Source organism: Elephas maximus, chromosome 4 (assembly GCF_024166365.1).
Source record: "Elephas maximus indicus isolate mEleMax1 chromosome 4, mEleMax1 primary haplotype, whole genome shotgun sequence".
Taxonomy (NCBI): Eukaryota; Metazoa; Chordata; class Mammalia; order Proboscidea; family Elephantidae; genus Elephas; species Elephas maximus.
The window spans coordinates 149,029,556-149,057,302 of NC_064822.1; the positions used below are offsets into that span (position 1 = coordinate 149,029,556).

At 37.0% G+C, this 27,747-nt stretch overlaps 1 long non-coding RNA gene across 5 annotated transcripts in view; it reads right to left on the reverse strand.

Annotated features, from left to right (window-relative positions):
- Positions 1–20,770, reverse strand: part of LOC126075847 (uncharacterized) — a 399,778-nt gene extending 379,008 nt beyond the window's left edge. For all 5 annotated transcript variants that reach the window (XR_007517300.1, XR_007517299.1, XR_007517297.1 and 2 more), the window contains exon 1: positions 20,727–20,770. This is a non-coding gene — a long non-coding RNA (uncharacterized LOC126075847). The remainder of the gene's footprint in view (positions 1–20,726) is intronic.
- Between the last annotated feature and the right edge of the window lie 6,977 nt (positions 20,771–27,747).

A 27,747-nucleotide genomic window follows, 5' to 3' on the forward strand; every position in this document is an offset into this window, starting at 1 on the left:
TGGCGACTTCTCCCACCGGCTGCGTCGCCACACCGCCTGCGTGGACTGGCTGGGCCCCCTCCCGGGGTGAGTTCAGGGGGATAGGGCTGTGCCCCTTGTTTGCGCCATCAGCTCCCCTGGTCCCTGCCCTAAATCGGGCGCCAAGGTTACCTGACTGGGACACTGGCTCCAGGCTCTGAAAACAATCGCTGCTTCCCCGCATTTGTTCATTTTCCATCTCTAAATCTGTTTGTGGTTCAGGGTTCGTAGATTGTTATGTATGTGATCGATACACTTGTTTTTCCGAGTCTTTGTTGCAAGAGGGATCCGAGGTAGCATCTACCTAGTCCACCATCTTGGCCCCGCCTCCTCCAATTGCATTTTTTAATGAGATGGAGAAACAAGTCAGCAACTTCATATGGAAAGGGAAAAGGCCCCAGATAAGTAAAGTATTGCTGAAAAAGGAGAACAAACTGGAAGCCCTCACACTCCCTGATTTTAGAACCTATTATAACACCACAGTAGTCAAACAGCCTGGTACTAGTTCAACAACAGATGCATAGACCAATGGAACAGAATTGAGAATTCAGACATAAATTCATCTACCTTTGAGCAGCTGATACTTGACAAAGGCCCAAAGTCTGTTAAACAGGGAAAAGATAATCTCTTTAACAAATGGTGCTGGCATAACTGAATATCTATCTGCAAAAAAATGAAACAAGACCCATATCTCACACCATGCACAAAAACTAACTCAAAATGGATCAAAGACCTAAATATAAAACTAAAAAGATAAAGATCATCATAAAAAAATAGAAACAACAGTTGGAGCCCTAATACATGGCATAAACGGTATACAAAACATTACCAACAATACACAGACACCAGAAGAGAAGCTAGATAACTCAGGGCTCCTAAAAATCAAACACTTATGCTCATCCAAAGACTTCACCAAAAGAGTACAAAGACAACCAACAGACTGGGGAAAAAAAATTTGAGTATGACAAATCCAATCTGCATCTATTCTCTAAAATCTGCAAGATACAGCAAAACCTCAATGACAAAAAGCAAAATAACCCAATTAAAAAATGGACAAAGGATATGAACAAGCACTTCACTGAAAAATACATTCAGGTGGCTAACAGATACATGCAGAAATGCTCATGATCATTAGACATTTGCTGTTGTTGTTGTTAGGTGCCGTTCAGTTGGTTCAGACTCATAGTGATCCTATGTACTATAGAACGAAACGCTGCTTGGTCCTGCACCATGCTCACAATCATTGTCATGCTTGAGCCCACTGTTTCAGCCACTGTGTCAATCCATTTCATTGAGGGTCTTCCTCTTTTCTGCTGATCCTGTACTTTACCAAGTATGGTGTCCTTTTCCAGGGACTGATCTCTCCTGACAACATGTTAAAAGTATGTAAGACACAGTCCCTCCATCCTTGCTTCTCAGGAGCATTCTGGTTGTACTTCTTCTTAGACAGATTTGTTCATTGTTTTGGCAGTCCACAGTATATTCAATATTCTTTGCCAACACCACAATCTAAAGGCATCCATTTTTCTTGGTCTTCCTTATTTATTGTCCAGCTTTCCCATGCAGATGAAGCGATTGGAAATACCATGGCTAGGGTCAGGCAAGCCTTAGTCTTCAAGGTGACATATTTGCTGTTCAACACTTTAAAGTGGTCCTTTGCAGCAGATTTGTCCAATGCAATGTGTCTTTTGACTTCTTGACCACTGCTTCCATGTGTGTTGATTGTGTATCCAAGTAAAATGAAATACTTGCCAACCTCAATCTTTTCTCCCTTTATCATGATATTGCTTATTAGTCCACTTGTGAAGATTTTTGTTTTCTTTATGTTGAGGTGTAATCCATACTGAAGGCTATGGTCTTTGATCTTCATCAGTAGGCGCTTCAAGTCCTCTTCATGTTCAGCAAGCAAGTTTGTGTCATCTGTATAATGCAGGTTGTTAATGACTCTTCCTCCTATCCTGATGCCCCCTTCTTCATATAGTCCAGCTTCTCAGATTATTTGTTCAGATCGAATAGGTATGGTGAAAGGATACAACCCTGACACATACCTTTCCTGATTTCAAACCATGTAGTAAGTATCCCCTTGTTCTGTTTGAATGACTGCCTCTTGATCCATGTACAGATTTCTCATGAGCACAATTAAGTGTTCTGGAAGTCCCATTCTCCACAATGTTATCCATAGTTCGTTATGACCCACACAGTCGAATGTCTTATCATAGTACAATACAGGTAAACATCTTTCTGGCATTCTCTGCTTTCAGCCAGGATCCCTCTGACATCAGCAATGATATCCCTGGTTCCACATCATCTTCTAAATCTGGCTTGATTTCCAGCAGTTCCCTGTTGATATAGTGCTGCAGCTGCTTTTGAAAGATCTTCAGCAAAATTTTGCTTGCATGTTATATTAATGATATTATTGGATAATTTTCACATCCAGTTGGATCATCTTTCTTGCAAATGTGCATAAATATGGATCTTTTCCAGTCGGTTGACCAGGTAGCTGTCTTCCAAATTTCTTGGCATAGATGAGTGAGCACTTTCAGCCCTGCATCCGTTTGTTGACACATCTCAGTTGGTATTCCGTCAATTCCTGGAACCTTGCTTTTCGCCAATGTCTTCAGTGCAGCTAGGACTTCTTCCCACAGTACCATCGGTTTCTGATCATATGTTACCTCCTGAAATGGTTGACTGTCAACCAATTCTTTTTGGTGTAGTGATTCTGTGTATTCCTTCCATCTTCTTTTGATGCTTCCTGTGTCATTTAATATTTTCCTCGTAGATTCCTTCAGTATTGCAGCTCGAGGCTTGAATTTTTTCTTCAGTTATTTCACTTTGAGAAATGCTGAGCATGTTCTTCCCTTTTGGTATTCTATCTCCAGCTTTTTGCACATGTCATAATAATACTTTGTCTTCTGGAGCCGCCCTTTGAAATCATCTGTTCTCATTCTGAGAGGTATGTAATGATATCTTATTAGGTTTAGCTCTGTGATTAAGAGCTGGGCTGCTAACCAAAAGTTTGGCAGTTTGAATCCACCAGAGGCACCTTGCAAGTTCTATGGGACAGATCTACTCTGTCCTATAGGGTCACTATGAGTTGGAATCGATTTGAGGGCAATGGTTTGTTTTTTTAATTGATTAATGGTGTTCAGCATCTCTTCATGTGCTTATTTGCCATCTAAATATCTTCTCTGATGCAGTGTCTGTTTAAGTCTTTGGCTTTTTTTCTTTTTTAATTGGGGTGTAAGGCTGTGTTTTTCATATTCCTCTCAGGTATCTCTAAGTTCTTTAGAAAGGTTTTTTGTTTTCATTATTCATTTCAATGATGACATAAAAAGTGTATGCGATCATACTGCAGTTCATCAGAATGACCATTTTACAACAAAATTTCCCCAAGCAATTTCAGCTTCAATGTTTGTGTTTGTGTTTATAAACAATTATTCAGAGCTAATGAAAAGTAAATACGGCCTACTTCATAAGCAAAAATTTGTGATAAGTGATTGAAGTGAAGTATTCCACGTCATATTGCTGCTTTGTCCTAGTTTTTTACCCCCTAATATCTTAAGGTATTTTTAATTCATTTTTTCTGTAGTTGATTAATTCACAATTCATAAAGGAATCAGCTTTGACATTGCATTTTTTCTAATTTTTTCCCTACACTCTGCTTTATGGTTACCTCACAAAAAAAAGGCATTTAAAGAAAAATATTCTTTCTTAGTTTTGAAGGAAAAGATTTCTTCAGAGCTACATTCCTTTTGTATTGTTTACAAGGAGAATGTAAGGCTTGCCACACCTCTTCTACTTTTTTTTTTTTAATTGGTAGCACAATGAACATGAATAGATGGGGGAGGGGAGGTTGTTGTGGCGACATGCACTTCTACCATGTACTAGCACTTTTTTTTTCTTTTTCTGCAGAAATATTGGCACATGGCAATTTGAATATTTTAATATCACCCCACAGCTGATGGGTGTTAAGGTAAAGGAAAGAGAGATGAGAAATGCATATGCTTGCAACTAATTTCTCTCTTTGTCTTCTGGCAAAATGCAAACTCTTCAGCCAGATGTACACCAGTGTAATTGAAGTTCTTAAAATATATATATAATATACATATATAAATGAAAACCCAGCTTTAAAAAAAAAATTTTATATTGTTACATGATCATGGTCCATAAAAATAATCAATGGATATAAAAATAATGTAACAGAACGGTCATTCGGTTTTTTATTCAAATAATAATAAAATTCTATTGAATTAAAAAATGAGATTTTGATTTACAATACTTAGTATTTACATAGTATTTTTTTTTGTATTTGTGGATATTAAGCCATCCATAAAGAAGATATATGGTTCATGTCTCATCTTTTTGAAAATAATTACAGGAAAAAATTTTTTAACATAATATTCATTAAATTTCTTCAAGCTTTTGAAATGCTCACATAGAAAAGATGATTACATTATGAAGCATTTTATTAGCAATTCCAAAATTTGTTAAATTAGTGTTACATTTATCTCATGGTGAATAAAATTAATTTTATCCTATTTATTTTCAAGAGCGCTTAATATTCTAAATTGTTAAATTACTACCTTAATAAAAGTGAATCACTTTCTTGTTATCTCAAATGATAAAAGAGCTATCATTCATCATTATTACATGTACTATGATAATGAGCCAGTCTAAAATACTTGACTGATTTAAAGTGGTGCTTTTATTCTTTGCAAAATTAAAATAAAATCCAACACTTTTATACTATCCCAGAAAATGTTAAATTTACCTTTACTAAGTTAGAACACTTTTTTTATTTTTGGTAATTTTATTAAGTGTATCAGAAGTCTTTCAATAAGGAATTATGACTAGAAATGATTAAGTAAAATCATCTCAACTGCAGATTTAAAAATTAAATTCAAAACCTTTCTTTTGCTCTTAGACATATTTTTAAAAGGTAAGAAATCACTCTTGAAATTTTTATAAATTTATTTCAGGAACTTTTTGTCAGTTTTAATTGTCCCATTGTCATAATTGTACCCAAATCTCCTCTTTTTAATGAGGTAACTTTCAACTTTTTCTTTATTTCTAACACAGAAGTGTAAGTCAGATAATATTTCTCATCTAAGACAGAAAAAGTATGGGATTGAAAAATGAAATTGGTGGAGACATATGAATCACGGTATAAGGACAAACAAGAATAGAGGGAGAGTCTTGTAAGTCAATTTAACTTATTCATTTGTTCATTCCATGAACGTATTTTTAGAATGAGGTGCTCTACTAGATACTGATGATACAAAAATGAAATAGGAAATGGGCTTTGGCTTTGTAGAATTTTTCCAAAGTGCACATTATAAACCCAAAAAAAAAAACCAAACCCAGTGGGGTCGAGTTGATTCCAAATCATAGAGACCCTAGAGAACAGAGGAGAACTGCCGCATAGAGTTTCCAAGGAGCGCCTGGCAGATTCCAACTGCCAACCCTTTTGTTAGCAGCCATAGTACTTAACCACTACGCCACCAGGGTTTCCGTGCATATTATACATGTATAAAATAGACTTTCCTGGCTCCGCTATTTGTGTGAGATGGAAGGAGATGCACTGTGACTAGATGATTGCCCTATTTTGGATAATCAGAGAGAAATAGTTGAGGTTCATTTTCCTTCTGTACCTGGAAACAGAAATTTGATTTCAGTATAGACTTAGAGAATGCTATGTATTTCAAGAAAATCCTGCAACAATCAAGAAGTATTCAATGATTTAGTTAAGATGACACATTTATTTGCAGGAATGGAATTTTAGCCTAGTTCTCATGATCTAAGACTAGTGCACTTTCCTATGTCATGGCTTAGCTGGTTATGTCATTATTTATACCTTATTTACATTAATTATTCCATATATGTTTTAGGTTATATTTATGTAATCAAAGGTTGATAGGTAATTATTTTTGATATAACTTCATAAATATTCCTACCTCTTTTCTCCTTTTAATTTTTTACTTAACCTTAAAAAAAAAAAACTCAAATTTCTAACAGTAATCTCAAAATCTTCTAACAATAAAGAACTTGGACACAAAACTCTCACTAATTAAAAAAAAAAGCTACATACCAATATTTAATTTATTTATCTTGTTTTCTTCAGTTTAAATTTAAAAATTATCTTGCTAAATTCTCTAATTTTCGGTACTTACCTTATTTATGCTCAAGTTTATCAACATTTTAAGACGCAATGAAGCAACATGCTGGGGTCTCTATTTTTTACTATTGTTAAAGTGAAAATTATAACTTAATGTAACCTACATGTCTCTCAGATTTGTTCAAAGGATTGGAGGCTACCTTATCCCTCATCGCTTCCCTCTGCTCCATATTTTTCTGTCATTGACACCCACTCCTTGTTTTGTAATTGCCTGGTTTCAGCCTGTTGCCTAACTACCACTTCTGTAGTTGCCATTTGTGTTCTCTGTCTGTCACATTTAATTCCCAAAACAATATTCACATCTCATATTAACCACTTTATGTATTTTTCAAATCCCATAAATGGCTATTGCTAATGATTATCCAGCCCCACCTGAAAATCTGTGAGAGTTATTAAGAAATTAAACATGGTTTCATGCTCTTTATGAACAGCACAATTTTTTCGAAAGTACATTTTCTAAGGCTACAGTAAAGTCTATCAGCTACTTTATTTAATAATCAATCTACTCTTAAAAGTGGCTATTTTATAAGAACAATAAAATTTGTAAATCCCCGAAATCCATTTAAAGTTGCCAAAATGTGTGGAAAGTTTCCAGTTAATAAAATGTATCAAATTTGTTTCCAAAATGTATGGATAGGAGGTAAAGCTTGAGCAATTCATCTTTTCAGCCGAAATAATTTTAAGCACCTTCGGTACATCAGAATTGATAGCAGACATTGCTCTCTTATCATAGAAAAAATTGTACTAGTTCCTCAGAAGAAGCAAGCCTTCATTTAGAAAATCTCATTAAAGCGTTGCTTGGTTCACAGTAAAACCTGGGTGACGCAAGCGGTTAGACACTCAACTACTAGCTGACAAATTTGGCCACTTGAACCCACCCAGAGGCACCTAGGAAGTAAAGTCTGACGGCCCGTTTCCAAAAGGTCGCAGCCTTGAAAATTCTATGAAGCAGTTCTACTCTGCACACATGGGGTCACCATAAGTTGGAAATGACTCCATGCAACTAAACACAAAACTTTGTTCACAAGTTTGTAGTATTAATCCTTTTATTTTTTTGTTTTTGGTACTATTTCGTCTTCTCTCTGAATCTTTTGTTATCTACTTGACTTTATTGTGCAATGTTTCAAATTCTTCGAGTTTTTTTATGATTTCATGTACTGTTTCTCAAACTAGACTACATAATTTGATGTCACCTTATATTCCTTTTTCATACTTGTTGGTTGAGATACATTTTGGCATCTGTATTTAGTTTCCTAAGGCTGCTGTAACTGGAGCACTGGTGGCACAGTGGTAAAGAGCTATGGCTACTAACCAAAAGGTTGGTGGGTCAAATCTACCAGTTCCTCCTTGGAAATCCTATGGGGCACTTCTACGGTGTCCTATATGGTTGCTATGAGTTGGAACTAACTACCACAAATTGAGCAACTAAAAACAAGATAAATTTATTGTCTCACAGTCCTGGAGTCCTAGCAGACAAAAATCAGGGTGTCAATTGCGTTTATTCTTTCCGAGGTTTGAGGGAGAGCCTGTTCTATGTCTCTGTCCTATCTTCTGGTGACAGCTGTTGTTTCTTGGCTTTCATCACCAATCTTTGCCTCCATTATCACCTGGCTGTTTTTCCTCTGTGCCTGTCTCTGTGTTTCTTCTTCACTTTTATGAGGACATCACTCGGACTGGGTTAGGACCGACCCTACACCAGTATGACCTCTTGTTAATTTAACTGATAAAAACTTCAAAGACACTATTTGCCAGCAAGATCACATTTACAGGTACAGGGGATTAGGATCAACATGTTTTTGGGGGAGACTCAATGCAATTTATGGGAGTTCTGGTGGCACAGTGGTTAAGAGGTCAGCTGCTAACCAAAAGGTCGGCAGTTGGAATCCACCAGCCTTTCCTTGGAAACCTCATGGGGCAGCTCTACTCTGTTGTATAGGGTTGAATTGGAATCAACTCAATGGCAGCGGGCTTTTTTGGTAATGCAGTCCACACCAGTATACTTCAATAACCATATTCAGATATATTAGTATGTTTGTTATAGATCTCTATATTTGTTGAGAGCCTGGACCAAGAACATGGAATTGGGGATAAGAGCAGAATGATGAATCAAGAATGACTGTGGTTTACAATTCCTGTAACTAAGCCCTTTATGTATAGAGATTAGGAATTGGCAAAAAAAGGTCAGTTCGGAGAAACACAAAAAGGAAGAATAATAGGTGTATAAGGGAAAATAATAAATGTGATTTTTTGTTGTTAAGCTTCAAGTGCCTGCCTTAATTTTAGGTGGTAATGACCAGTACACCCATTAACAAACCCATTGCTGTCAAGTCGATTCTGACTTATAGGGACCCGACAGGACACAGTAGGAATGTCCCATAGGATTTCCAAGAAGCAGCTGATAGATTCAAACTGTCCACCTTTTGGTTAGAAAGCATAGCTCTTAACCACTCTGCCACCAGGGCTCCAATGACTAGGAGGTAGTAGGAAATAACAACTGAGGGAAAAACAGGGTATGTACAAATATCTGAGCAGTTACTTCAGAAGAGGAGAATTAGACTGGGAATTTTCCGTCCTTCCAAACTTTCTAGGTGTAGTTAAAAAAAAAAACACAAACACATTGCTATTGTGTCGATTCCAACTCATAGCGACCTTATAGGACTATTATATTTACATCCGCAAAATTTTCTATCACCAGAAAAATTAGTAACTCTACTCCCAACTTATAATAAATGGTTTTGATTCTGAACTTTTTGTTGTCTTTCTGATGGCACGGGTCTCTTAATAACTAGAGCTTTGTGTGCATCCATTTGCATGCCATGTTGGAAGTATGCATCGTATCCACTTTTTTGAGTTCCTTCGGTGGCCTTCTTAGTAACTCTGTTCATTACAGGTTGCATGAGGAAAATTAAAGGAAATATCTTTTAAATACAAAACATATCATGGAGAGATTTTGAAAAGTAAACGTACTAGGTTTCAATTCAATGTTCTAACCTGGTTATTTTTTTAGTTCCCAAATGTAACTTCGTATTCAAAAGTCTCTGTTAAGTTAAATTACATAGGCTGTTAATATTTGAAAAGATTATATCAGAACATTGCATTTTTTTCCCTTCCACATTTTGTTACAATTGCTCCTTTATCAGTTTCATAATGTATGTCTTTTAAAAATTTTAGAGAGTTGGTTTTCTTCCTTGCAAATTTTGATTTTCTCCTCACTTTTTAAAAATATGATTTGCCTTTTTGTGTTTTGGATTGACTTAAAACAAACCAGGAATATCATATTTAAACAAGAATATCAAAATTATAGATATTTTACTGTAAGTCCTTGGAAAGGTTCATAATTAAATAGAAAAGATTATCAGACATTTATCATTTTTGCAGTGTAGAATGTGAGTACTACCAAAAATTGAGAGTAAAATGAACAGTGATAGACTAAAGAAGTAAAAGTAGGTTAAAAAAAAAATGTAGTATTTAGATACAGGCAGATCCCGGGTTTCTGCACAAGCCATAGTTAGGAACCAACCCCCTAGCAAGGCCTATCAGGAAAAAACCTACTTGTTGTTCAGCCTTGGGCTCCCACGACATGCTGTGCTTGTCAAGTGTGCACAGGTGCCACAGTGGGTCCTTGGGCAAATGCTGGTGGCAGGCGTGCCCCTGTAACATAGTGCATCCAGCCCTGGCCCTCAGCAGAGAGTGGAGAGCCCACATGCATCCACCTTTCTCTAAGCTGGGAAAGGGTTGTCCACACCATTTGAAGGCGCCACAACTCCTCTCCATATTGTGGGCCAGTGGGTGATGGAGGCTGGCCTCCTGTTCTCACAGTACCACCTGTCATTGCACCACGATAAGCACAGGCAGGACCTGGCTGTGCCCCCTTTCCTATCTCTGCCCCACCTCAACCCATAGGCCTGCTGTCCAGCCAGGGGCCATAGAAGCATATCTCTGAGCTTCCATTTTCCCCTACATTTCACATGTGGGATTTCACTATTGCTGCTGTTTTTGGCCTTTTGGTGGCTGTCAGGGGGTGGAGGGTGGCAGTCTTAGATTCCTGACCTGTGTCTGTCCATATGGTTTCCAGAGTCATGGAGAACTTTGGACTTGGGTCTCCCTAAGTGTCCTCTTCCCAACCCTTGGGCAGCAGGCTTGTTCTTAGCATATCCTGAGTGTCACTTTCTCCCTTGTACCCAGAGGTAGGGGTCTCATAGTTGGTGCCTGGCATTGACAGGTCTGGTAAGGAAGTAATGAGAGAATGATCCCCCTGGCCCAGCACCATTTTACCCATACCCTCAACCCTCCCAGCCTTTGCAGAGGAGGGTTCAAAACTCAACATAAATGTGATCCAGTGGTACAACAAAGATTTTTTAGCTCAGAGTCTACAGTGGAGTATCTAATTGGTCTCAAAGATCTTATAGAATTCAATCTTCTGAGTATTTTGGGTAACATTTACCTGTAGGTATCTCTTCCACCGTGGAGAAGGAACATACAATGGTTGGTAATAACAATCAGGCACTACTTTGTGACATGCATCAAAACATTATTATTATTACTACTTTATTATGTTAAAGATATTTTATGCATATAAAGGTATACTATATACTAAGACAAACATTTGACTAACCTGATGTTAGAGACGAATTGTACCTAACTGTTCTGATTAAAGTACAAATTCGACTTAAAGACAGATTTAGGAATGGAACTCATTCGTAATATTTGGACTGCCTGTATTCTTAATCTGCATACATAAATTGATGTTAAATGAAATTCTTTTATTTTTTACCAAATTGAATCCCTTGCTATGATTGCCTCTACTGTTTTAATATTGAATCAGTGTTTATATCAGTCAGAAATCTGATTGTGTACCAGGCCTAACCATACTGGCTAAAACAATTTTTTTTTTTTTAAGTAACATGAGTCAGGGAAGTAGGCAATTGAAATCAGTGCAGCTGCTTAAGGAAATCATGAAGGACCTAGATTCACAGTGGCTTCTTTTTTTTTTTTTTTTTTTCCTGATAGGCCATCTGTAGCATGTGATTTTTGTAGCTGCTCCCCTTCTAGGGAATTTGATGATGCTCTAGACACATTGTATTGCTTTTCCACAGTTAGAATTCTAACAGTTTATAGAGATTGCAGAGGTTTTTAAAATTCAGAATGCATAAGACTCATCTGGAAACTTTATCAAAGGGGCAGAGTTCAAGTCCTCCAGAGGAGAGATTCTTACTCAGTAGGGCACAGCAGGATCAAGAATTTTGTATTTTAAACTATTACCATAGGTAATTTTGATACAGATGATTTCATGAACCATTCTTTGAGAAACATCGACAAACACTAGTAAAGTTCATTAAAGACCCTCTTCATGATGACTAATAAAATTCAAAGATAATTGGTGTTTTAATTTATTTGAACTTTATGTTTCAATATCTTGAAATTTTAATCTTTAACTTCCTCCTAATATTTTCCTTCTCCTTTTTCCTTTTTATTTTTGAATGTGAGATGACATGACTCTTATTCCAAACTTTGCTGTTTTTAAAAATAACAATGATGGTTATGCAGATTTTAATAATTATTTATCTAACTTCATTGAATCTCAAGCAATGGTCGGTTTAGAAGCTTTTGGAAATAAAGTCTGCATCCATTACTTATGGTACATTTTCAGACTTACATGTGAGCATTTTTCAAGTTTTAATGTATCAAATACTCAGGGATGCCTGTGAAAGAAGATTTCTTCCCTTTGATATTGGTACTAATTTTAGAAAATAAGTTTCATGGTCTTCCATTGAAGAGCTCGTGATCTACCAAAAAGGAAGAAGGAAGGCTTAGTTCTTATACACTACTAAGTGGTTCTATCCCTCCTTGCCTATATTCAGCTGTGTGCTGGGACAGACTCATTCCAGCTAGCTAGAGCCCATTGTGAGCATCTATTCCCAACTCTGTGATCAGTGACATAAAGTTAATAGTTTGAAACAGGTCATGGTGGGTGCATTTTACACCATAGAAATCAGCAAATGCTACGTATCAGGATTTTTTTTTTTTTAATTTGTTTTGTTTTAACTAGCACAATACTGCCCATATTGATCCATATCATCTTGTTGACAGGTAAGCAGGCTGGTGTGGAAGTCAACCTACCCAACTTTCCTCACCTTCGACTCCTTAGAAATTTGAGTCTTGTTTTATGTAGCTAAGAAGAACTACAATTTTTAGATAAGAAACATCTAAACATAAAATGATTCAAAACTTTAACTTTTCTTTTCAATACTATAGCTAGTTTGTGGGAAAAAAAGAAGTTCTTGACTACATTAAAGTTATTTTGCTCACCTTTCCCCAAATAAAGAATTCACGCTTTTTTGAAGGACAGGATGGATCAGAGAGCAGAGAGGTGTGGAGTGGTTCTAGAACAAAGTGAGTCATATAAATGATTTACTGTGTTCTGTAGGATACACATCATGCATTACTGAAATCATCACAGTGGAAAACATTGATTTGCTTATAAGAAAGCATAAAGTCAGAACTGACTCAGCCCTCAAAGAACACAACAGGATGATCCCCTATAAAATCCTACAAAGACAAGCTGTATTGTTAAGCAGCCTCCACATAACCTAGTTTTATAAGATGTCCTTGATGCATAAAGTCAGCTACCCTTAAATCAACATAGAATGTTAATAGTGAAGGAATATATTCGTAATGGCTTTTGTTGTATGAGAGCTCTATCATCTCAAGGCAGATTGCTCACCGTGAGATTGGGTGGGTGACAGTAGCATATGGCATTCATAAGCTACACGTACAATGCATGCACTCTGGTTAAGAGTCTCTATTTTGCAAGCCAGTTTAAATAAGTATGGCACACAGTGTTAGCAGATCAGCTCCTAGCTGAAAACCTATGTGTGACATTTCAGGCCTGACTATAGGCAATTACAAAGGCTTTACCTAACAGGCCTCGGGGTGGAAAGCTTTTCTCCCCAAACAGCCTTATGCACAGCCAATGCATTGCAGTCTCTGAAAGGAGCTGCAGCCAAGCACGCAGGCTCCTCTCCCCACCCAGCTATGCTTTTACTCATATATGCATTCCTAGTCCAGGTGCCTCCATACGGAGTCCCCTTTATTGGGAACCTTGGGGCAGAGGCCTTCTTCAGGTCCCACTGCTGAAGCCCTCTTATCAGGGGGAATGAGGAGGAGAGGGACTTGAAGGCACTTTTCCTCACTCTGACATACTTCCCCACTATTAGCTCTCCCTCTAGGCCTCTGCCTCCCCTTGGGAATCATAAAACTACAGGAACTTTTTGTTCAGGGATCCCTCAGCAGGGAGATGGACCCCCATGATGCACTGGTCCACCTGACCTTCACCTGAGCCTTGTTCCTTGAGAAATATGAAACGGCCAGTGAATGGGCCGGAGCGGGGGGAGAAGCCAGAAACCTTCTCTCCAGGTTTGACCTCTTGCTTATACTTTTGGGGTAAGCGATTAAAGGTTTGACTGTTAGTTTCATTTTGGGTCCTGGTCTTAATTGAATACTCTGACCCCTGACAGCTCAGCTCAACTCAGTTCCTTGATGAACGCAATAGACTTTAAAGAAAAGGTTTCAATTAAGGTCATAAGTTTGGGGAAGATGGATGTATCAAAGACACATGGAATTAAATGCAGCCCCATCCCTTCCAAAATAACCAATTGTTATTTATTATTCAAGATTATTGTCCTTAGACTGTCCAAATGGATTAAGTATTAAAAAAACCGAACTGTTGCCATTGAGTCGATTCTGACTCATAACAACCCTGTAAGACAGAGTAGAACTGCCCCATAGAGTTTCCAAGGATTGCCTGGTGGATTTGAGCTGCTGACCTTTCTGTCAGGACTATGTCACCAGGTTTTCCAGCAGCCCTATAGTATTAGACAACTATTAAAAAAAAAAAAAGGAAGACCCCCCCAAAAAAATTTTTATGAATGTAATGGACACTCATAAGAATCTATTAGCTGTGTATTCAGACACAAAATAAATTACTTTATTTCCATTCTTTTTTTAGTGTGAATCCATCCACTTTCACTCATATGCACCGTACAAGAAATTTTTGTTACTAGTGTTAATATCGTTATTGTTATAATCAAAAGTAGTTATTAGGAATTATAAACTGAACTAATAGTGGAGAACTAAGTCCACCCAATCTCATTTGTACTAAGCTTCTTTCAACTCTACTTAACAGAAACCTAACTGAAAGTAGATGTACAACAACAAAAAAAAGGCTGAGTCCACATAACTGAGAAAAACAGGAGTGGAGCTGACACAAAGCACAAGAATAAATCTAAAGCTTACGTTCTATCTAGTGGACCTGGCAGCATTCCGTCCTGTTATGCATAACGTTGCCATGAGTCAGAGCCAAACTGACAACGATAATGTGCCAATGCAGTGCTACCCAGTATACAGTAGGTTCAGTTGATCTGCAGTGGGCCTTCATGTGTGATATGATATAGGTATCAAAAATTCAATATCAGTCTTACCTGAATCAACTGGCTGCTTTATTGAATAATATAATTAAAATATGTCCAATATGTTGTGTATTTAAATGTATTTACAAGGTGGTAGAACAGGTTTAGCCAACACTTAAAGGTTCCCAGTCATCACCACAAAACAACATGGAATAAAAGCAAAGAAACTGAGAGGTACCTACTATGCGGAGTGTTCATTAGACCCATTGTATCTTTTGATCAGACTGATTTTGAAAACTCAGAATGTTTGTATAAATGGTAAAAGGAGGCCCCACCAAAGAGTACCTTTTCATTATGACAATAATGTAAAAATTAAAATATATCAATTATATTTTAAAGGTCTATTGCATGCATATATATTTATATATTTAAACATATCAATTACTTCATTTTTCCTGCAACACCTGGGGAGTATAAAGGTTTGACCTCGTCAATATTTTCATTACCTATACATATTTTAAAACAAACATTAATATAATGCAATAATACTGTTCCTAGGAAACCAGGCTGAATTTCTTAAAGGTTTTATTAAACTTGAAGATTAGGTATGTTCTGTCCAATACTATAGAAATTATACTCTGAATTATCTTTATATAATATTTGTACTAGTCTCATCAACCATAAAATATTGACAAATATGTTTTCATTATTTTATGTTGTAGCAATTTCTTATGTCTTATTTCCTTTATTTCTTTTCATTTGCTTTTGTCTTTTCCAGATACTTTAATTCCTAAATACTTGTCTTTTTGTTTCTCTGGTAATCCCTCCTTTGTATACACTTATTGAAAAAGCTTCAGTCTTTTTTTTTTTTTCTGCTTTAATAAAAAATTATGTTACAAGTGTTCTTTCCCATACTTGCCTTTCCTAAATTTGCTATTTCAAATAATCAAATCCAGCATGCCAAAACTAAGGACATTTAAAAATAAATTCAAAATAGGTTATTGTTTGGTTGTGAAACTACATTGTGTTGGAATCCTGATGAAAAGATAGGATAAGAAACTTAATAGCAAGCAGTAGAAAATGTCTCTGTTAGTAAATTCAAATCATATAAGGCATGTGAAAGAAATATTTTCAGTAAAAAACCTAAAAATAAAAGAACCATGATCATGATTTTCACTTCACATTTATTCAGATTTTATTGAAATTATAATTTTATCTAAAAATTTTGAAAAAGGATAATTTCATGTAAGTATAAAATATGAGGCTCTTGTGAATAAAAAATGTATCAGATATAATTACTATATTTCATTTTTTGCAGAATATTAAAACAAAAAATACTTAATGATGAAAATAATTATTCACAGATAGAAATTCTTAAAGTTAAAAACAAACAGACAAGTTCAGCGGGGCCAAGATGGCTGACTAGGAGAAGCTACCTCGGATCCCACTTGCAACAAAGACTTGGAAAAACAAGTGAATCGATCACATACATGACAATCTAAGAGCCCCTGACCATCAAACACAGATCTAAAGAGTTGACATGAGTGACAGAAACTGAAAATGAGCAACCACGGGGAAGCAATGACTGTTTTTGGAGCCTGGAGCCAGTGTCCCAGTTAGAAAACCTTGGCACCGGGCTTTGGACTGGGTACAGGGGAGATGAGCACGGCATCCTCAGAAGACGCAAACATGGGAAGCAGCCCTAGCCCCCAGAAGTGACCTTGGGGGAAACCCAGTCAGTGCATGTGGGCAGCGCAGCAATGCAGCTGACAGGAGGAGAAGTCACCGGGAGGCAGCAACTGGTTTTGGAGCCTGGAGTGTGGCATCCCAGCCAGGGAACCTTGGCGCTGGGCTTTGGACTGGGAGTGGAGGAACTGACTATGGCTTCTAAGACAGCACAAGCACAGGACGTGGGCCTGACCCTCAGGGGCAATCTCAACCCAGCCAATGCACACAGGCTACACAACCCTCGGGAATCTCAGATAAAACAGTCATCACCAAGCAAGATAAGTAACTTTGTGTATATTCTGGGGTGCTACTCTCTCCTATCTATCTGATCCCTCCCCTCCCCTTCCCAGGAGGCTTTATTAACATTGGAATTTCCTGAGCCAGACAGTGAAGTGTTCTGCCCTTTTTTTTTTTTTTTTTTTTTTGGTCTTTTCCTAACCCATTCTCCTGGCCTAAGAGAAGCAGCTACAAAAAACCCAGGGACCAAAAATCCTTTCCTGACTTCCCAAAATTGGACTAAAAATACAGAGCCAGCTCCAGCCAAGCGTATGAGATCCACAGTCTTGGGCTTTCATCCCTACGGGGAACAAGGTGGCTATTAAAATGCAAAGGCAATTCTTATAGGGATCTGACTGTAATTGTTTTAGCTGATTACTGGAAAGACAAGTTTCCCAGGTCTGATATCTCTGCATATTCAACAGAGCCCTCACTGACCCACAATGGGAACTGAGGGCTGAAGCTCCCTCCAAACCACCTAGCCTCCTACCATAGGGGTCAGAGGATGGTGACACCTACCAATCTGTAGAGGTACATGCATTGGGTGCTTAAGGTACAGCTGCAGAGCCCACCCACCAAAGTGCTTTAGGAATAGAGACACACCTACCTCAATGGCACTTGGGGGAAGCCTATCAGCATCCTGCCCCCTGCCCCGGAGTGTGACCCCTTGCTGCTACTAGAATCTGGTACACACAACTATCACCACTACTCCTCTAGGTGTATAGGTGACAGTCTGCACCACACACTTGGTGACACAAAATCAGATTCTACTCAAGAATAGTGAATGGACTCTTAGGCTTATATATCTGGTAACAGCCCAAACTAGCTGGTAATAGGACATGATTGAGTCAAGGGCTACAACAAAGAAGACTGCGCAATCTAGTAGCCCATCTATGTATATTGAAAGAAAACAAAACAAGATAGGACTCAGTGAGCAAATATAAAATAAATCATTACAATATCTTATAGCTGGCTCGGAGACAGCCGTCGATATCAAACCACATAAAGAAGCAGACAGTGATTGCTTCTACAACACCGTAAAATAAAGAATCAAAATCTTTCCCAAATGAAGATACAATCCTGGAATTGCCAGATGCAGGATATAAAAAACTAATTTACAGAATGCTTCAAGACATCAGGGGTGACTTCAGAAATGAAATAAGGCAATCTACAGAAAAAGCCAAGGAACACACTGATAAAACAGTTGAAGAAATCAAAAAGATTATTCAAGAACATAATGGAAAAATTAATAAGCTGCAAGAATCCATAGAGAGACAGCATTCAGAAATCCAAAAGATTAACAGTAAAACTGCAGAATTAGACAACTCAATAGGAAGTCAGAGGAGCAGACTCGAGCAATTGGAATGCAGAGTGGTGGAGCTCGAGGATAAGGGAATTGACACAAATATAGCTGAAAAAAAATCAGATAAAAGAATTAAAAAAAAAATGAAGAAACCCTAAGAATCATGTGGGGCTCTCTCAAGAAGATTAACTTGTGTGCTATTGGAGTTCCAGAACAGGGAGGAGTAACAGAAAATACAGAGAGAACAGTTGAAGATCTCTTGGCAGAAAACTTCCCTGACATCATGAAAGATGAAGGGATATCTGTCCAAGATGCTCATCAAACCCCATACAAGATTGATCCAAAAAGAAAATCTAAAGACTTCACCAAAGCAGTAAAAAGACTTCACCAAAACAGTAAAAAGACCACCTATGATTGGGAAAGAATTTTCAGCTATGACATCTCCGACCAGTGCCTGGTCTCTAAAATCTACATGATTCTGTTAAAACTCAACCACAAAAAGACAAACAACCCAATCAAAAAGTGGGCGAAGGATATGAACACACACTTCACTAAAGAAGATATTCAGGCAGCTAACAGATACATGAGAAAATGCTCTCGATCATTAGCCATTAGAGAAATGCAAATTAAAACTACGATGAGATTCCATCTCACTCCAGCAAGGCTGGCATTAATCCAAAAAACACAAAATAATAAATGTTGGAGAGGTTGTGGAGAGATTGAAACTCTTATACACTGCTGATGGGAATGTAAAATGATACAACCACTTTGGAAATCAATCTGGCATTTTCTTAAAAAGTTAGAAATAGAACTACCATACAACCCAGAAATCCCACTTCTTGGAATATACCCTAGAGAAATAAGAGCCTTTACATGAACAGATATGTGCACACCCATGTTTATTGCAGCACTGTTTACAATAGCAAAAAGCTGGAAGCAACAAAGGTGTCCATCAATGGATGAATGGTTAAATAAATTATGGTATATTCACACAATGGAATACTACACATCGATAAAGAAGAGTGAAGAATCTGTGAAACATTTCATAACATGGAGGAACCTGGACGGCATTATGCTGAGTGAAATTAGTCAGATGCAAAAGGACAAATATTGTATAAGACCACTATTATAAGATCTTGAGAAATAGTTTAAACTGAGAAGAAAACATTCTTTTTTGGTTACGAGTGGGGGGAGGGAGGGAGGGTGGGAGAGGGTTATTTACTGATTAGATAGTAGATAAGAACTACTTTAGGTGAAGGGAAGGAAATACTCTGTACAGGGAAGGTGAGCTCAACTGGACTGGACCAAAAGCAAAGAAGTTTCCTGGATAAACTGAATGCTTCAAAGGTCAGCAGAGCAAGGGTGGGGGTTTGGGGACTATGGCTTCAAGGAACATCTAAGTTAATTGGCAAAATAAATTCTAGTAAGAAAACACTCTTCATCCCACTTTGAAGTGTGGCGTCTCAGTGTTAGATGCTAACAAGCGGCCATCTAAGATGCATCAATTGGTCTCAACCCACCTGGATCAAAGGAGAATGAAGAACACCAAGGTCACACGATAACTATGAGCCCAAGAGATAGAAAGGGCCACATGAACCAGAGACTTCCATCCTCCTGAGAACAGAACTAGATGGTGCCCATCCACAACCGATGACTGCCCTGACAGGGAGCACAACAGAGAACCCCTGAGGGAGCAGGAGAACAGTGGGATGCAGACCCCAAATTCTCATAAAAAGACCAGACTTAATGGTCTGACTGAGACTAGAAGAATCCCGGCAGTCATGGTCCCAAACCTTCTGTTGGCCCAGGACAGGAACTATTCTCGAAGACAACTCATCAGACATGGAAGGGACTGGACAATGGTTTGGAGAGAGATGCTGATGAAGAGTGAGCTACTTGTATCAGGTGGACACTTGAGACTGTGTTGGCATCTCCTGTCTGGAGGGGAGATGGGAGGGTAGAGAGGGCTAGAGACTGGCAAAACCGTCACGAAAGGAGAGACTGGAAGGAGGGAGTGGGCTGACTCATTAGGGGGAGAGTAAGTGGGAGTATGGACTAAGGTGTATATAAGCTTATATGTGACAGACTGACTTGATTTGTAAACTTTCACTTAAATCACAATAAAAATTATTTTAAAACAAACAAACACTGTTGCTGTTCAGTTGATTCTGACTCATAGTGACCGTGTAGGACAAAATAGAATTGCCCCCATAGGGTTTCCAAGGCTAAAATCTTTACAGAAGCAGATTGCCACATCTTCCACCCACAGAGTGACTGGTAGGTTCAAGCTGCCACAGCTGAGCACTTAACAACTGTGCCAACAGGGCTCCTAATTTCTTAAAGTTAAGGAATCTTAATATGCAAATATTTAATTACTTCACATATGCAATCATATTGGTGTTACTGATTAAGACTGTCCTTCCTACCCAGGAAACAAAACAATATCTTTGAAAAATAAAAGTCTAAATCAACAAAACCATTGTCGTAAAGAATGCAATATCAGTTCAACCAGACAGAAAATAAGGGGACCCAAGTAGCTTTTGTAGCTTGGGTTTTCTTAGATTATAGCTAAAGTAAAGCTGAAAACAGCAACAAACAATGGCAACAAAATTACATTCTTGAATTGATTTCAGTCAGAGATGTGCCTCCTGAGATACCTTCCCACAGTTGCAGGAAGCCTTTAAGTTCTCTGATTAAGATTTACTCAAACACAGCTGCCTGCCATTGGATTAAATTGAAAAAGTACAGTAAAAAGTATCTGAAATCAGGAGCTTGTGACTAAATAATCAAATCCTTATAAAAGTGAATTTAAACATACCTTTTCTTCTGGCTGAGACCCTCCCAGAGTATAAATGAAGCAGGTATGTAACATTAAATACCTCACCCAAAGATAAAAATTTCAAGTATATTGTCAAAGCCACTCAACATTGTAGCCTGAAACCTTCCTCATTCCTGCGGAAACCCAGTGGCATTAAACTCACATGCCTGTCAAGAGGTAGAATGCCATAGTGCTTAAATCTACAGACTCTAGAGATGGGCTGCCTGAGTTCAACCACCATTCACTGCCTTTAGCATTTTGGAAAGGTCACTTTAAAAACCTTCCTTAGTGTACTTAGCTTTCCAATGAGTGAAATAAGGAGAAAAATAAAGCAAACAACAACAAAAAACTACCTCATAGCACTGCTATGAAGGTTAAAGGATGAAATATGTGCAAAGCACTTAAAACAATGCCTGGCTCATAGCGTAAACTCTGTAAGTTCAAGTTCATGTTATTGTTTTCCCTGTGCTAAGTGCTCAGTATGGAGAGAAAGCCTTTAAATAAATTTTAAAGCATAAGCCTGGTGCAGAGGAAAAAGTGTGACTAATAATTAACTTGAGGCTAAAAGGAAAAAAGAACCCAATAAGAAGTGTGATGATGCCCATAAAAATCCAACCATTCGGGGACACAAGAAGCAGACAGCAAATAAAGGTTACCTGTTGCTATCAAGTCAACTGCAACTCATAGTAACCCTACAGGACAGAGTAGAACTGCCTCATAGAGTTTTCAAGGAACGTCTGGTGGATTTGAACTGTCAACCTTTGGGTTAGCAGCCATAGCTCTTAACCACTATACCACCAGGGTTTCTGCAAATAAGTGTTAGACTTTTAATTTTTTGCCCTTTTATCTCTTTTTCAGATTGTTCTTAGAGTAAAACTCTACAGGTCTACTTTCAACGTAGTTTTGGTGCACTTTCTGTTCTCAGTCTGTCTTCAAGTAAATACTCAATGTTTAAATTTAGAAGGTAATTTAGCTATCATTTTACAGACAAAATAACTCAGCTAAAAAGTGACTGGTCTTCCCCAGGTCATACAACTAATCACTACAGCTAATTTCATATTAGAATTCAATACCCTTTCCCCTATTCTAAATCTTTGAATAGTAAAACTCATAGATTGAAGTATGTCCACTTAGAATGCTATTATCTTAAGCCAATCCAGGAAAAAGTAAGAAATAATGAAATTAGAAAAATGTATGCAGAATGTAGAAATACAGAAAAAAATTAAAGATGCTAATAGTAGAACTAATCATGCTGTCCAAGTAGAAGTCACAGGACAAGTCTCGTAATCCAAATGCCAAAGAAAATGTCATACTATGAAGTTGTCAAAAAATGTATTTTTCTGTCAGTTATATTACCTTCGTTGCTATTCCATCTCTCGGTGTCAATGGAAACATTCTCGCACTGTGAACGTCAATCTGAAGATTCGTCTAGTTTCCCTTCCAGCTCACCCCTATTTTTTGCAATATTTTTTACACCTCAGAATCTCTCTTTATCTCCTCTCTAGCCCCTCTCCTTCTACCATTTCTACTTCATATCAAGCCCTCATCAGTTTTGCGTGGATTGTCCCCTAGCCTCCTTTCTCAATTGTCTTCCATCGCAGTCAGGAAATTTCAAAACCTCTGTATGAAATATACATGTTCCATTTAATATAATCTAATTTACATTTCTAACCTTATTTCTTGCTATTCCCCATGCCCACCCCACATCCTTCACTACAGCCATACTCAACTGTCTTGCTGTACTGCAGAAGTGCTAACATGTTCTTAAATTCCTAGACTATACTTTCCTTTCCTTCCTCCTCCTCTTCATCCTTTGAGATTCAAGCATTTTCTCTTCCAAACTCCTATTTTCTGGGTTAGCTTCTGGAATAACAACTGTGTGAGTTTTTTTTTTTTTTTTTTGGAGAGAGGGGTGTTGTTCTCTTCTCAGACACCTATCTTTGCCTCCCTTCCTAGGTGTGGGCACATGACTCCAGCTTGGCCAGTCACAATGTCCAAACTTCACTGGCAATAGCTGTCTGTCTGAAACTGGTTTAGCCAGTCCAATCAGAATCCCTTTCTGAGATTTTTCTTACTGTATTGACAGGAACACTCTCCATCCTTTTTGTGGAAGATAGCAAGAAACATGTGAATCTGGGTCAGGTAAGGGACATGTTCTCTATCATATAAAAAAGCCTGTCTGAAGGAGACATGTTTCCAGGTAAAGAGGAAAAAGAAATAATACCTGGCAGCATTGAACTCCTATCCCAAACCCTGTGATCCCCAGAAGCCAGGAGTCCTACAGAACTTGCTTTGATTGGGAGAGCTACTTTGTTGTCTTTCCAATGTAATTCGTTATCTACACAAGCATGTTAGTATTGAGTTTCTGTCATTTGCAGTCACAAGTCCTGACTAACAAAAATACCCATCCTTGACTACATTCTATCAGAGAACTCAAACACTGTACTGTACTATATACATGTATATATATATATATATTTTTCCCTATACATCTCTTAAACAAGATTGAACACTTTATTGAAGGGATAGGGGTACTTCAAGGAGTCCTGGTGGTACAGTGGTTGAGCATTCAGCTGCTAACAGAAACGATAGTCAATTTGAATTCACTAACCACTCCGTGGGAGAAAGATGTGGTAGTGTGCTTCCGAAAAATTTATAGCCTTGGAATCTCTATGGGGGCAGTTCTACCCTGTCCTGTAGGGCCGCTAGGAGTCAAAATCGACTGGACAGCAATGAGTTTTGGTGATGTACTTCATATCTGATTCTACAAAAAAATTAGTGCAGTAAATAACACATAATCACTGAATAAATATATGAACAAATGATTGACTTATCAAGGCTTTTTTTGAAAACAAATTTAAGCTTCATTATACACAATTATGAATTTTTTAAAAATGATTTTTCTAAATATTTTTTTCATAATATTGTTATGAAATACTATATTTCATTGCAGTGGTGTTATAGTTCAAATTTTCATCTTTAGATGAAAGATGTAGGCCCCCAAATGGTGAAATGTCTCCGAGATCACATGGTCAGTGTAAGACAGTCTTCTTAATCTTACACTGATAAGAGGACAAAAAATAGCTAAAAAGGAACTTCCCAAACCCAGTCCTGTCGAGTCCATTCCAATTCCTAGCAACCCTATAGGACAGAGTAGAACTGCCTCATAGAGTTTCCAAGGAGCACCTGGCAGATTCGAACTGCTGACCCTTTGTTTAGCAGCCATAGCACTTAATCACTAGGCCACCAGGGTTTCAAAAAAGGAACTTACAGGTCAAAATAATATAGCGAGTTAAGTTAGATACATAACTAAGTCATTTTTACTGGTTCCATTGCTTTCATTTATTTGTAGCTGCTTTTATTCATATTTTTATGTGTTTACCAATGAATTTCCATGAATTAAAACTTTATATTACTCGAGACGGAGTTCTTTCCCATTTATTATGGTTGTCCAACAGAGAGTAAATCAATAGTAAAGAAAAGGGTCAGCCTGTCAATATGACACTGCAGGACACATAATTGATTCTTAAGCTTTTAACATTTGTCCTAAGTATACACTGTGAGCATCATCCACCGAGACTTGGTAAAGATTCTTCTATATTAAAAATAAACAGTAAAAATTGATGTAAATCTACCTGACAGAATTTCTCCGAGGCAGGCTTCTCACAGGGTTCTCTTTCAGAAGTATGTGCAAATGTTGTAAATAATTCTAAATCAGGTAATATGGCTGAGGATGTGAAATAAAATAATGTGAAACTAAATAAAACAGTGTGACATTTTTTAAAAATGCAACATTCTTTTTTTAGTAAAAAGTTCTTTTAAGAAACGTCTAACTTAAGTTGTTTAAATAAAAATGTCACCAAACAAAATTATAAATTAATTGAATTTATTTAATTTAGTATCTGCAAAAAATCCTTTTACTCAAAACTGTATCTAATACTTCAGCAAAACCTTTCACCATAAAATCGAAATATATTCCAGATTTGATGACTTTTCACCATCAACACTGCTATCACCTCCATTCAAGCCACCTTCATCTTTCACCTGGATTGTATGGTAAATTCTTGACTATCCTCCCGGTTTATATGGTCTCTGGCACCTCATGCCCAGCCTTCTGTTCTACATACCACATCCAGAGAGAGCCTGTTAAAACTGGTCCCTTCTACGTCTTCCCGGTTTACCTAGAGAAATGGTAATCCTTACAAAGACTCATAAGGTGTATCCAATCTGGTCCCCAGATTTCTCTCTGACTTCCAATTTCTGAACCTCCATCAGCATACCCCAAGCCACTCTCTCTTCCTTAACATTCTATGAAATTTTCATGCATACCTACAGTCCACTTTCTCTTCCCCCATTCGAAATGCTCTGTACCCAGTTATTTACACATCTCACTTATTTACTTCCCGCCTTTTCAGAGAGTCCTTTGGTGATCATTCCATATAGAATTAGCCTTATCCCATAACATACTTTGTTATCTCATAGAACATGTCACTATTTAACATACTAAGTGTTCATTTGTTTATTGTCTACCTCCATCCATTATGATATATGCTTCATATGGGCAGAGGCATTGTCAATTTTGTTCACTTCCATATTCTCAGAAACTAGTAAGAGCTCAAAAATATTTACTGGTTGAATAAATGAATGAAAGAATAAATAAATGAAGTAGCATTTTTTAATTTATAATCTATACCAAAGCATTTAAAGAATACTCGTCATTGTCATTACTTCAATATTTTCATTACATAATTTTTTTAATTTATTCTAAATATGTCTCAATGTTCTACTATTGTAGTTAATATATGTGAGTTTAAAATAAATATGATATATTATTGACTAATTTTTTTTTCAGGTTAGTAAGCTTGGAAGTTCATCCTTCCCAAGGTGAGCCTTCGGATGAAACCATACCCTCAGTCAACACCTTCATTGCAGTCTTGTGAAAAACACTGCACCCAGATTCCTGATCCATGATATTGGGGGAAAAATAAATAAGTGTTGTTTTAGGCTGCTAATTTTTATGCTAATTTGTATTGCAGCAACTGATAATTATATAGATCAGTTAATTTGCATGAATTCATCTGAGCATAGAACCTGAAAGATATATTTATTCTTTTACGGCCGTGCAGTAATTATGAGTTGGAATCGACCTGACAGCAATAGGTTTGATTTGGTTTGGAGTGTAAAATTTCTTCCAAAATGAATGATTCGTAATCCTTGAGTGCAATATCACTCAAATCTAAAACAATAAAAACTTCTTGAAAGCCTTTTCATATTTTTTTAGTATAAAGAGATGTTACAGAAATTATTCCAGTACATATTATATGTAAAAGTTGAATACGTTTTGATTTATTTATTGTGCTTGGTTGGTTTTCAACACATTCTATCTTATTGTTTCTAAAAGGGGTTTCTTACCTGTGGAACTTATCATTTTCTATCTCTTATAGAGCCTATTTGATTGTTTATTCTATTCCTTTTTATTTTTGACACATCCCTAAATCTATTCCTTGTCTATACAATCTCTCACCTAATTTTATGACTACTTTTTTGCTTTATGGCTCACTATTGTTTTCCTTTGATGTACTGGAATTTTCCCCCCATAGTATGGGGCAGTTCTACTCCATCCTATAGGGTCGCTATGAATCAGAATCGACTCGAGGGCACTGGGTTGTTTTAGTAACATATCAATTTGTCCTCCCTTACTTTATATAACTAAGATCTTTTATTTTAAAAAGCAATTCCAAAAACCATCAAGGCTTTAGGGCTTTTTTTATTATATATCAGCAAAACTACCATATGTATATATATGTATATGTATATATATATATATATATATGTAAGAACACAATTGTAGATCATTCATAAAAACAAGAAGCCTAAACAGAGCTTTTCTTAAGGGAAAGAGAGTTGGCTGTAGCTAATGCTGGTAAAATTCTGCAGCCACAAAACCAGCATCATTAACCTAGAGTTTCTAACTCTAAACTTCTATATTACATTTATGTAAATCAATATATGCACATGTATCATATTTCATATGTGATTATGTATATAACCACGTAGAAAACAAATGTATGGGTCTGTTAACATTTTCTTTTTCTGAATCCTTATTACTGTGGTATCCTCTACTACTCTGCAAATATAAACATTTCAGACAAACAGTAACCTATTAATAATTCCCTCACATTATTTTAGGAAAGTGAGTGTTAATACACACCTTTAATGCCAGTACCTAAATATATGCCTCAACCATGCAAACTCAAGTGCCCTGAAAATGAATCTTTGTCTGTTGAGTTAAAGATAAACTATAATTCAGCTGACTGTTTAATTCAATGAATAAACTAACATTGGAAAAAGTGAAAAATTCTATCAATGTAAGAAAATAATTGTCAAATTACAATTTAATTTGAAGTATGCTAATCAGCATCTCTCAAAATGTTTCATAAAATTTTATTTGGGGGGGGGTCTTTTCAGGTGCCGGGGCGGGGGGGAAATCACTAGCCAAATAAGTATACTTTGGAATACTTTGGAAATCTTAAGTAAAGCAAGATGTTTTAGCGGTTGTTGTCTATTTGTTATTTTGTATTGCTTGCTTGTTTATTTTTGCCACAGATCTTCTCAGAGCTTTTAGTATGCTCATGTCCATTGCAAATTTCCTAAAATTGTAAGTAGGATACAATATTTTCCAAAATTTGTGACCATGAAACTCTCCCACCCTCTTTCTTTAGAAGACATGGCTAGTGTTTCAACAAACAATTCCTGGCAAATGCTTGGGTAAAAATATCAGAAATGATTTTTCTTGAATGTCTTAATACAGCATTTCTTCTAGTAGACTGTATTTAGTAGTCTGTGCATGCCTTTTGCAAATTTTTCCAACACCACGTTCTTACATGCCATTAAACTCTGTAAATTCAATGACTTGCACTCACCCTACTTTTTCTTTCTTAAAAGCGTCTTTACATCAGTTTCCAGTTAGTATTACCTTTAATCATGAACTCTGAAATGCTTCTGTTTTATTATCTCCTCT